The sequence below is a fragment of the Xenopus tropicalis genome, chromosome 4 (assembly GCF_000004195.4).
Source record: "Xenopus tropicalis strain Nigerian chromosome 4, UCB_Xtro_10.0, whole genome shotgun sequence".
Lineage (NCBI taxonomy): Eukaryota > Metazoa > Chordata > Amphibia > Anura > Pipidae > Xenopus > Xenopus tropicalis.
In genome coordinates, this window is record NC_030680.2 from 30,382,286 (window position 1) to 30,392,539 (window position 10,254).

The window sequence follows — 10,254 nt, forward strand, 5'->3', positions numbered from 1 at the left end:
AGATAGGTCAGTATGGGTCTGTATGTGAGTGTATAAATAGGTCAGTATGGGTCTGTATGTGAGTGTATAGATAGGACAGTATGGGTCTGTATGTGAGTGGATAGATAGGTCAGTATGGGTCTGTATGTGAGTGTATAGATAGGTCAGTATGGGTCTGTATGTGAGTGGATAGATAGGTCAGTATGGGTCTGTACGTGAGTGTATAGATAGGTCAGTATGGGTCTGTATGTGAGTGTATAGATAGGTCAGTATGGGTCTGTATGTGAGTGGATAGATAGGTCAGTATGGGTCTGTATGTGAGTGGATAGATAGGTCAGTATGGGTCTGTATGTGAGTGGATAGATAGGTCAGTATGGGTCTGTATGTGAGTGGATAGATAGGTCAGTATGGGTCTGTATGTGAGTGTATAGATAGGTCAGTATGGGTCTGTATGTGAGTGTATAGATAGGTCAGTATGGGTCTGTATGTGAGTGGATAGATAGGTCAGTGTGGGTCTGTATGTGAGTGTATAGATAGGTCAGTATGGGTCTGTATGTGAGTGTATAGATAGGTTAGTATGGGTCTGTATGTGAGTGTATAGATAGGTCAGTATGGGTCTGTATGTGAGTGTATAGATAGGTCAGTGTGGGTCTGTATGTGAGTGTATAGATAGGTCAGTATGGGTCTGTATGTGAGTAGATAGATAGGTCAGTATGGGTCTGTATGTGAGTGTATAGATAGGTCAGTATGGGTCTGTATGTGAGTAGATAGATAGGTCAGTATGGGTCTGTATGTGAGTAGATAGATAGGTCAGTATGGGTCTGTATGTGAGTAGATAGATAGGTCAGTATGGGTCTGTATGTGAGTGTATAGATAGGTTAGTATGGGTCTGTATGTGAGTGTATAGATAGGTCAGTATGGGTCTGTATGTGAGTGGATAGATAGGTCAGTGTGGGTCTGTATGTGAGTGTATAGATAGGTCAGTATGGGTCTGTATGTGAGTAGATAGATAGGTCAGTATGGGTCTGTATGTGAGTAGATAGATGGGTCAGTATGGGTCTGGGTTTGCATGTGTGCTGGGGTTTGCATGGAAGGGTTGAACTTGATGAACTCTGGTCTTTTTTTTTTACCCAACTTAACTATGTAACTATGTATGCTTTGCTTTGATAATAAAATACTATTTTTTATATCTGAAAAAATCTGACATATAAGTGTTAAGAATATTCAGCATATTGGTTGGTGTCACAGCTGTAGGCTCTAGGAAAACAAATGCAGTTATACTTAGCCCCAAAATAGTTGTTAATAAGTATCAGTTTCCATCAGCAGCAAAGAACATAAGGAAATGAAATACTTTCCCTTTATACTGACAGTGGTAGAGAAGTATTTCCTTTGATTGTAAAAGATTAAACATTTCCCCTGCCCTAAGGAAAAAGAGTACATTATAAATAGGAAGGTAAGTGAGTGCCTGCTACCATTGCGTGCTGGTACAGCCATGGGCCACAAACTTGCTTTCCATTGTGTTCTACTGCTGATATATATTATTTCATGCTCATCTCAAAATGTAAAAGGTAAGTAATTATGGTCTTATCCTTCCTTTTTTATTTCATGCTAGTTGCTTAGACTATAATTTCCAAGAGCATATATACAGTAGTATTCTGATTTGTAGGTGACTGATGGCGAAGTTACTTTGCTTACATGTATCATATTCTTACAATTACATACAGTATTTAGAATTAAAGTCCCAGCTTGGTTGTTATTACATCGAATGTTTAGGATATTTGACATATGAATTGGTTCCTGTGCTTGTAAATTAAGCAAAGGGCCTCCCTAAAGCTCCCAGACCAAGGAACCAAAGATATAATAAGATGTAATATCAAGATAGATATAAAGCTTTTTTTTAAGAAAGTTATGCTTTGTATAAATATATATTCATTACTATGCATTGTAAGGTCTCTGTTATGTTTCTTAACAGTCCAACAAGTGTATCATGTAGACTCAGTCTGCAGTACATGGGGCAACCATCTTTTCAAGACATTCGATGGAGATATTTACCAGTTTGATGGCTTTTGCACCTACAATTTGGTTTCTGCTTGCACTGGAGACACACCATTTAATGTCCACATCAAGCGTCAAAACTCTGGGAGTCGCGCCAATATTAACAAAATTGTGATAACTGTCAACGCTGTCACAATTCAAATGGAAAACGATGAAATGATGACAAGTGGATTTAAGGTGAACGACGACCCGTAAGTAATACAGTATACTATCCTCATACTGTATCTGTAGTTGGCAGTAGTTCTCTGCATTGACAGGACAGGATACATAGATATAATCTTTGTAAGCAGAAAAAATCGGCACATACATTGTCAGCAAAGTGCCCATAAATTGAAGTATTTCAATAAATCAAGACCAACCCACAATTACCAAAAGTGTAAAGGGTATCAAAACACTCACAATTCATTGCTGGGCTACAAATCCCAGAAAGGGTTACTGCATGCTGTGAACTGTAGTCCAGCAACATGGTGGCTTTATTCTTATAGGAGACATAATTCCACACAAACAAAGTAAAGGGACACTAATGGGAGTATTTATTAACATTAAAGACAAACATCACCGTGATATTGCCCATAGCGATGCCAATGTTAATAAATACACCATGGAAGGTCAACGTAAAATGTTTTTAAGTTATCATCGAATCAAATGGATGTAGTATGGGTGTCCTTAAATGAAACAGATCAAAAGGGGCTTTGTTCTATACCTGTTCTATTACTCATAATGCCCAAATATACCTCCGTCTGTTATATTTGCACATAGCTTTGGGGCCACTCAGATTCTGCTGTCTAGACCCACACGCATTCTCAGTTCAGCTGTCAGTGATCCTCCTACAAATATATATATATATATTCTATAGGCACATAGGGAGTATGCTGGCCAAAATCCACTGGGTATAGGTAAAGAAAATGTCTAGAATAGCCATGGCTGTGAACTTGTATCTGAATTTCTGATTTAAAGGCAAATGCTGGAATACTATCATGCGTACAGCCAAACAGAGCCTCCTCTAGTCTGTCAGTCCTCATGGGGCTACCAAATAGCCAATCCCAGAGTTTATTGGTAACCCCTCAGCAGGCCCGGATTTGTGGCAAAGGCCCAGGCCTAGGGTGGCACAAATTTAGAGATGGCATGTCGCCAATGCAGAACTGAAAATTTGCTTACATACGGAGCAATGGGGACCTCTCCCCACTGCTTCATATGTGAGTTTAAATGGACATGTGAATGCGCGTGCGCGGAGGGAGTGTGTGTGCGAATTGGGGCGGCCTTGGGACACCTGATAACAAATCCAACGCTGCCCCTTAGGAACTTTTTTCCTGCTTGCATTGCTTCCTAACTTTTTTTAATATTTGAATGTTGTTCATGGGTCAAAAAGGTTGCTGTACTAGTGTAACAAAGCACAACAAAGTCTTCTAAATCATCAACCGCAAAATGCAAAAAACATCACACCATTTGCTTGGAGATCTTCACTTATCCCATTAGAGTTAAAAGGAAATCTTTGAAATGGATAGAGAAAACAGTCTAAAATAAAATCCGTAGCAGTTTCGCAAAAAAAACCATCAATGGGGAAATGTGGAATTTCGTGGCAAGTCCAAGCTTGGTTTGGATTGCTCGCAGCTGATCTGAGCATGTTCATGTTCTGGATGGCAGAATTTAGAAAATAATATATAAATCCCTTATTCCAGAAGTAACAATAAGTAATGATTTGCTAATACACTCATCCATTTCAAAAATGATGCTTAGATTCAAAGTTATAAAAGTTATTTCAAAAATACTATTATATGATATAATGTCCTGTGTTGTCTAGCAGTTGGTTTCTATTATTGTAATTTAACTGTTAGTTTTATCAGCCAAATGAACTCTAGAAAATCATATTCTAGTAGTTTTACAGAGTTTGGTCCTGATCTAGTAACCAATACCATCAACAAGAAAGCATTGTGCAGTCTGCTATTTGAAAGCAATAATCTGGAACGTATTACAACAATGTGAGAAACTTCTAAATGCTGACTGTATTATTTCCCAGTATAACGCTGCCATATTACTCTGCTGGAATCAAGATCTCACAAAGCAATGGCTATATTAAGCTCCTTACAAATATAGGCCTCACTGTTATATGGAACCTGGATGATGCTGTTATGGTAAGTAGTGTTTATTGTCTCTAATAGGGTACATATAGGGTCTCCTGTTGGTCCCAATCCTCTCTGCATTCAGAAACATAAAATCAGGTTTATCTTGAACTAATGACTACAAATGTATTCAGTACAGGTATGGGATCCCTTATCCGGAAACCCGTTATCCAGAAAGCTCCGAATTACAGAAAGCCCATAGACTCCATTTTAATCAAATAATTCAGATTTTTAAAACTGATTTTCTTTTTCTCTGTAGAAATAAAACAGTACCTTGTAATTGATCCCAACTAAGATATAATTAATCCTTATTGGAGGCAAAACAATCCTATTGGGTTTAATTAATGTTTTATTGATTTTTTTAGTAGACAAGGTATGGAGCTCCAAATTACGGAACAACCCCTTATCCGAAATATCCTTGGTCCCAAGCATTCTGGATAATGGGTCCTATACCTGTATTATGATGGTAACGATAAAGGCCCTATGATGGTCCTAATTAATTTAGCACTTAAATAAAAAAAAATGGTCAATGGTCATCAATGGTATGGCTGAATACTCTCGGTACTAGGGTTGACACCTTTAAGCAACAATAATACTAGCTGAGATGGGGGTGGGATTGCAAGGCTTAGGGGTGGGGATATGACACAAAAGGGGTGGTGAGCCCTTGACTTGGGTAGCTGGTGGTCCCCTGTCTGACCCTGCAAATGTAGAAGGCATTGTGGGTACTGGAGTCTGTTCCCCCTGTCACTAACCTGTACAGTAGGTTTATAAAAATATTGCTCCTATTGCTCAGGGTCACTGAGGTATGAAGTAACTGTTATAGCTCTTGCCCAGTGATTGGCCGCCCGATGTACAGTGAATGGTAATTGAATTTAGCGGGTCACGCTCAGATAAGCACTGCAGCTCCCACATCATAGTTGGAACTGACATGGATAAAATTGTCTGATTTGTGCAATTTGTGTCTGATTTGTGGATTCGGAGGAAAGCAAGAGGGGCCAGATGATGGAAATCAGGCAGGACCCCAGGAACGGGAGAGGAAAATCACTTTTCTGGTTTCAGGGATGAAATGTAAAAGCATTTTATCCAAAATGTGTGAATATCTTCCCTGACCTCCCAAATGCAGATCTAAAAGCTGTACTATAATAATGAACCCCATAACTCCACAGGCATTGTGCCTTTATACTATGATGCTATGAAAGTAAGGCCACCTAGGTCATTTTACAATTATAGTTTGTATCTGTGTAGCCAGCACCTACAAAAACTATTTCTTGACATCAAATGTTAAATTTTTTATTCTATAATAAAGAGAGAGCCATGACCCCATTCGTCCCCATATGTAGAGATGTAGCGAACTGTTCGCCGGCGAACTAATTCGCGCGAACATCGGGTGTTCGCGAACGCGGAAATTCGCGAACTTTTGGTGATGTTCGCTATTTTGGGTTCGCCGCGTTTTTTTTTTGCGCTGCGTTTTTTCGCCTCGGTTTTTTCCGCCGCGTTTTTTCGCTTCGGTTTTTCGCCTTTGCGTATACATAGGAATAGCTTGCGGGGTTTTTTTGGCGTTATTTTTTGGCGGTTTTTTTTTTTGGCGGTTTTTTTTGGCGGTTTTTTCGCGAATATTCACGAAATATTGCCGAAAGTCCGCGAACGGGTCCCATATGTCCTAAAACTATTATATTTAACACAGAATGGCATTTTGACCAATATCCTTCCCTTCAGCAAATGACCATTTTTTATTTTGTACAGGTTGAGCTGGAATCCAAATTTATGAATACGACATGTGGTCTGTGTGGGGATTATGATGGTCATCTATATGATGGGAGTAAATATGAAGGTAAACAGGGGGGTTTCATATATAGAGCTTATGGAATTGAAAAAAAAAATTGCGTTTCCTATTTTTTTGTTTGTTTATACAGTGCAGTCCCTCACACATGCACCCAGCTTGATCCTGATTTGGTTTAGTTTTTCTGTTTTAGCCAGTATTGACTGGCTAAAACAGAAAAACTAAACCAAATTAGGATGCAATCACTAAATCTATCTATAGATAATGCAAAACATGGGCAAAAAATGGAAAATAGGTTTGGGTTTGTCCTACTTTTTGTTTGTTTTTGTGTTTTTTTTTGTCTTTTTTTATTTCTTGTTGTAACATGAAACAGGGAAACCCTACACTGGTGCATAAACCACTTGAATAGTATTACATGGACATTAATATCAACTAGGGATGCACCAAATGAAGGATTCGGTTCGGGATTCGGCCAAGATTAGGCCGGATTTAGATTCGGACAAATCCACACTCCTGGATGAACCAAATCTGAATCCTAAAAATCACATGACTTTTTGTCACGTAAACACGGAAGTTGAAAATTTTCAACATTTAACCCTTCAAAACCTAATTAGCATGTGCTAATTAGGATTCAAATTCATTTCAGTATCCTTTATGAAGGATTCGGCACCCACTGAAAAAGTGGATTTGGTGCATCCCTAATATCAACCGATAAAATGTAGTTCATTGCATACTATACAGTATGTAGACCCCTTCCAACAATGGATAGCTCACCTCATCCATTATTATTAGAGTGAACCATTATACTTAAATTTCCATTGCAATGTCTTAAGCATAAGCACTGAATCCATACAGCAGGTCCCACTTTAGTCTGAAATGTGGCAGTGAAAAAAAAGCTATAATAAGGTATAATTTCCACTTTCTAATTATTCCATTCACTCTCAGGATGGGATCCTACAGCATTTCTAATAGACTATGAAGTTGACGATCCAGAAGACCCTTGTTTCACTATACACCACCCAAGAACTATATCTGATTGCTCAGATTATGTGAGTAAATATTAATGTAAACATGAGTACTTTCTATATCATTTAAGAACAAAATGATTTCTCAAACTGAACCTAACAAAAACTGAACTAATGATCTTTCCGCCTAAGCCTGGTCCTACTCCCCCCTTTTCTATCTCTATTGAAGGCACCCTCATCAACCCTGTCAACTCCATGCATTGTTTGGGGGTGATCTTTGACTCCAGTCTCTCCTTCTCTGACCATACTAACACCACTGTCAAAACCTGTCACTTTTTCTCACGCAATATTGCCAAAATCAGTTCCTTTCTTTCTACTGGAACTGCTAGGATGCTCATGCACGCGCTCATCCTATCCCGACTTGACTACTGTAACCTGCTGCTAACCGGCCTCCCTAACTCCCATCTTTCCCCCCTACAGTCTATATTAAACACCGCTGCTAGAATTCTCCTCCTCTCATCCAGGAGAGTTCAGGCCCTTCCCCTGCTAAAGGCCTTATCGTGGCTTCCTGTTAAACAAAGAATAGTTTACAAACTCCTTCTCCTAACCTTCAAAGCCCTCCATTCCTCTGCTCCTCACTACATCTCTTCCCTTGTGTCTCTGTATGTTCCCGGCCGACTCCTTCGTTCCTCGCAGAGCAATCATTTGGTTGCGCCCCCCACTACTACTGCGGTTTCCCGACTTAAACCCTTCTGCCTGGCTGCCCCTTACATTTGGAATGCCCTCCCTGATTTCCTCCGGAGAGAATCCTCCCTCAGTCTTTTTAAAACTAAACTAAAAGACTCCCTTTTGGAGCACTCGCCCAGCACCTGATCTGGGAACTGGCACTTATATTGTAGTGTCACCCACTGTGACCTACAGCACTTACATTTGCCCATTTGTGTCTGTTAGTTACCCCTCCCATATAGATTGTAAGCTCTACGGGGCAGGGACCTCCTTCATCTTGTGTTTCTGACTCTTATTGCAACTGTACCTTGTATTTATTTGTATTTATTGTTGTACTTTGTATTTATCCATTATCTTTAACCCCCTGTCTGTATTAATGAATTCTACTGTACAGCGCTGCGTACATAAGTAGCGCTTTATAAATAAAGATATACATACATACATTTTTAATAGTCAGGAGAAGACGAACCAGTGATGGGAACGCCACACTTACATTTATTCTTGCATGAAAGAGAGCTGTACAGTTGCCTACTGTAGATATACTGTATATGAGTGTTTATACTAGCACTGATTATGTCACCCATTTTCAGTAACTAACTTCTACTTCTTAAGTAAATAACTTTTCCCTGTTCTAGCATTCAATCTGCGAGGAGAGGCTAACCAATTCTGCATTTGCTGACTGCTACTCCATCCTGGACACAGAGGGTTTTATTGAAGCCTGCATGCTGGATCTATGCTCCTGTGATGAAGGGTGTGACTGCAGCACGATCGCAGAGTACTCTCGCCAATGCACTCACGCAGGGGGACGGCCAGGGAACTGGAGGACTGATGAATTTTGCCGTATGGATATTATTTAAAATATTTTTATAGTCAAATAGTCTGCATTTATTGATGGCTAATATTTGTATTCGCCAATTCTTAATTTCCTAGCACTTAAACATAAAGATCAAGACATAAAGAGTCCAAGAGAGTGGAAGGGCCCATTAAAGTGACCTAATTTAGCACAAATGTATTTTTGTAATGCTGTGGACTGTTTGTTTTGTAGTTTTCTGCTTTGGAACCTGCGTTGTTACCTGGTTGGACCGGGGAAGCAGACCGGGTCACACACCAGATCACAGGGGGGCCAAAATTAATAAGCAATTTCTTTAACGAGGAATTTCTATATCTTGGTAGAACAGGTCAACATACCAAATTTTGGGGCCCTAAATTGAATTTGCCTTGGGGCCCCAGTGACATCCACTGCTAGCAACCTTAGACTAAATGCACTGTCTAGTTGTTATTGCTAACTGACCCCAGCCACCCAGATAGATTTAGAATAGAAAGGCTAATCTTTAAGAAAAAAAAAAAAAAGAGAAAGAAAGAAAGAGGCTCATCTAAAAAATGTCCCAAAATACTATTGTCAATATCAAAAAATGTTTATTTGAACATGAACTTCCACTTTTTGCTAGTATATCACTGGCCCTAAAGTCACAATGTAGTTTTACAGGACTAAGTTTGCCCAGAAACAATAAACCATAGCAACCAAGCTGCAGGTACAATTTGCTGGTCATCTGTTTAAAAGCAAACATCTTATTGGTTGCTATGGGTTACTGCTACTGGGCAAACTTAGTGCCTTTTATTATATTAGGGGGAGAGTTTCTTTGTTCTGTTTCTATTTCTTTTTCTATCGTGCAACCAGCATGGATGGGATAAAGCCATAATGCACAATTATCCACCCCACCTAAAATTCTATGTGGATTAAATACGTAAATGCTACTGTTTAAGCACGCAGGTTGCATCTGCTGTAATGTCTGTGTAATTAATTATAATTTCATTGTTCTTTCTAGCTAAGAATTGCCCTGGGGATATGATTTACCAAGAGAGTGGTTCACCGTGCGTAATGACATGCTCCCACTTGAACACACAAAGTCTGTGCGTGGAACACAACTTGGATGGCTGTTTCTGTCCAGATGGTATATCTATGCTATATTTCTTTCTCCATATAATAGTTATCACCAGTAATCATTTTATACTGGGAATAATTGGCCCATTTTATGTTCTGGACCAAAAAGAGATCAATTCTGCATAACAGATACAAAGGAAGTATCTTGTGATACTGTGTGACTACAGATAGTGGGCATGGCCAATGCAGATATACAGGGGTGTGCTTTGTGTGCTGCTGTATTTTCTCCCTTTGCTACCTGTACCATATATTGTTTATCGGAGCTCTATAAAAGTAAGGATAGAAGAATATCCCCTAAGGCAGGGATCCCCAACCTTTTATACCTGTGAGCCACATTCAAATAAAGAGTTGGGGAGCAACACAAGCATGAAAAATGTTCCTAGGGTTACAAATATGGGCTCTGATTGGTGATTTGACAGCCCCTAGGTAGACTGGCAGCCTACATGAGGCTATGTTGGGCAGTACACCTGGTTTATGTAAGCAAAACTTGCCCAAAATCCTGAATAAACCTGAATAAACAGCCATAGAACATTTGTTTTAGCGCAGTGTAGCAGAAAAAGCAGACACGTATGGATTGAGAAAACCCCAGTGTTTTGTAACCAAGTCCTTGGTCAAGGGGATTCTAGAATCCTAAAAACATACCGTTTTCTCTGATTTTTAAATAGACGTGCATTAAAAAATTGTCTA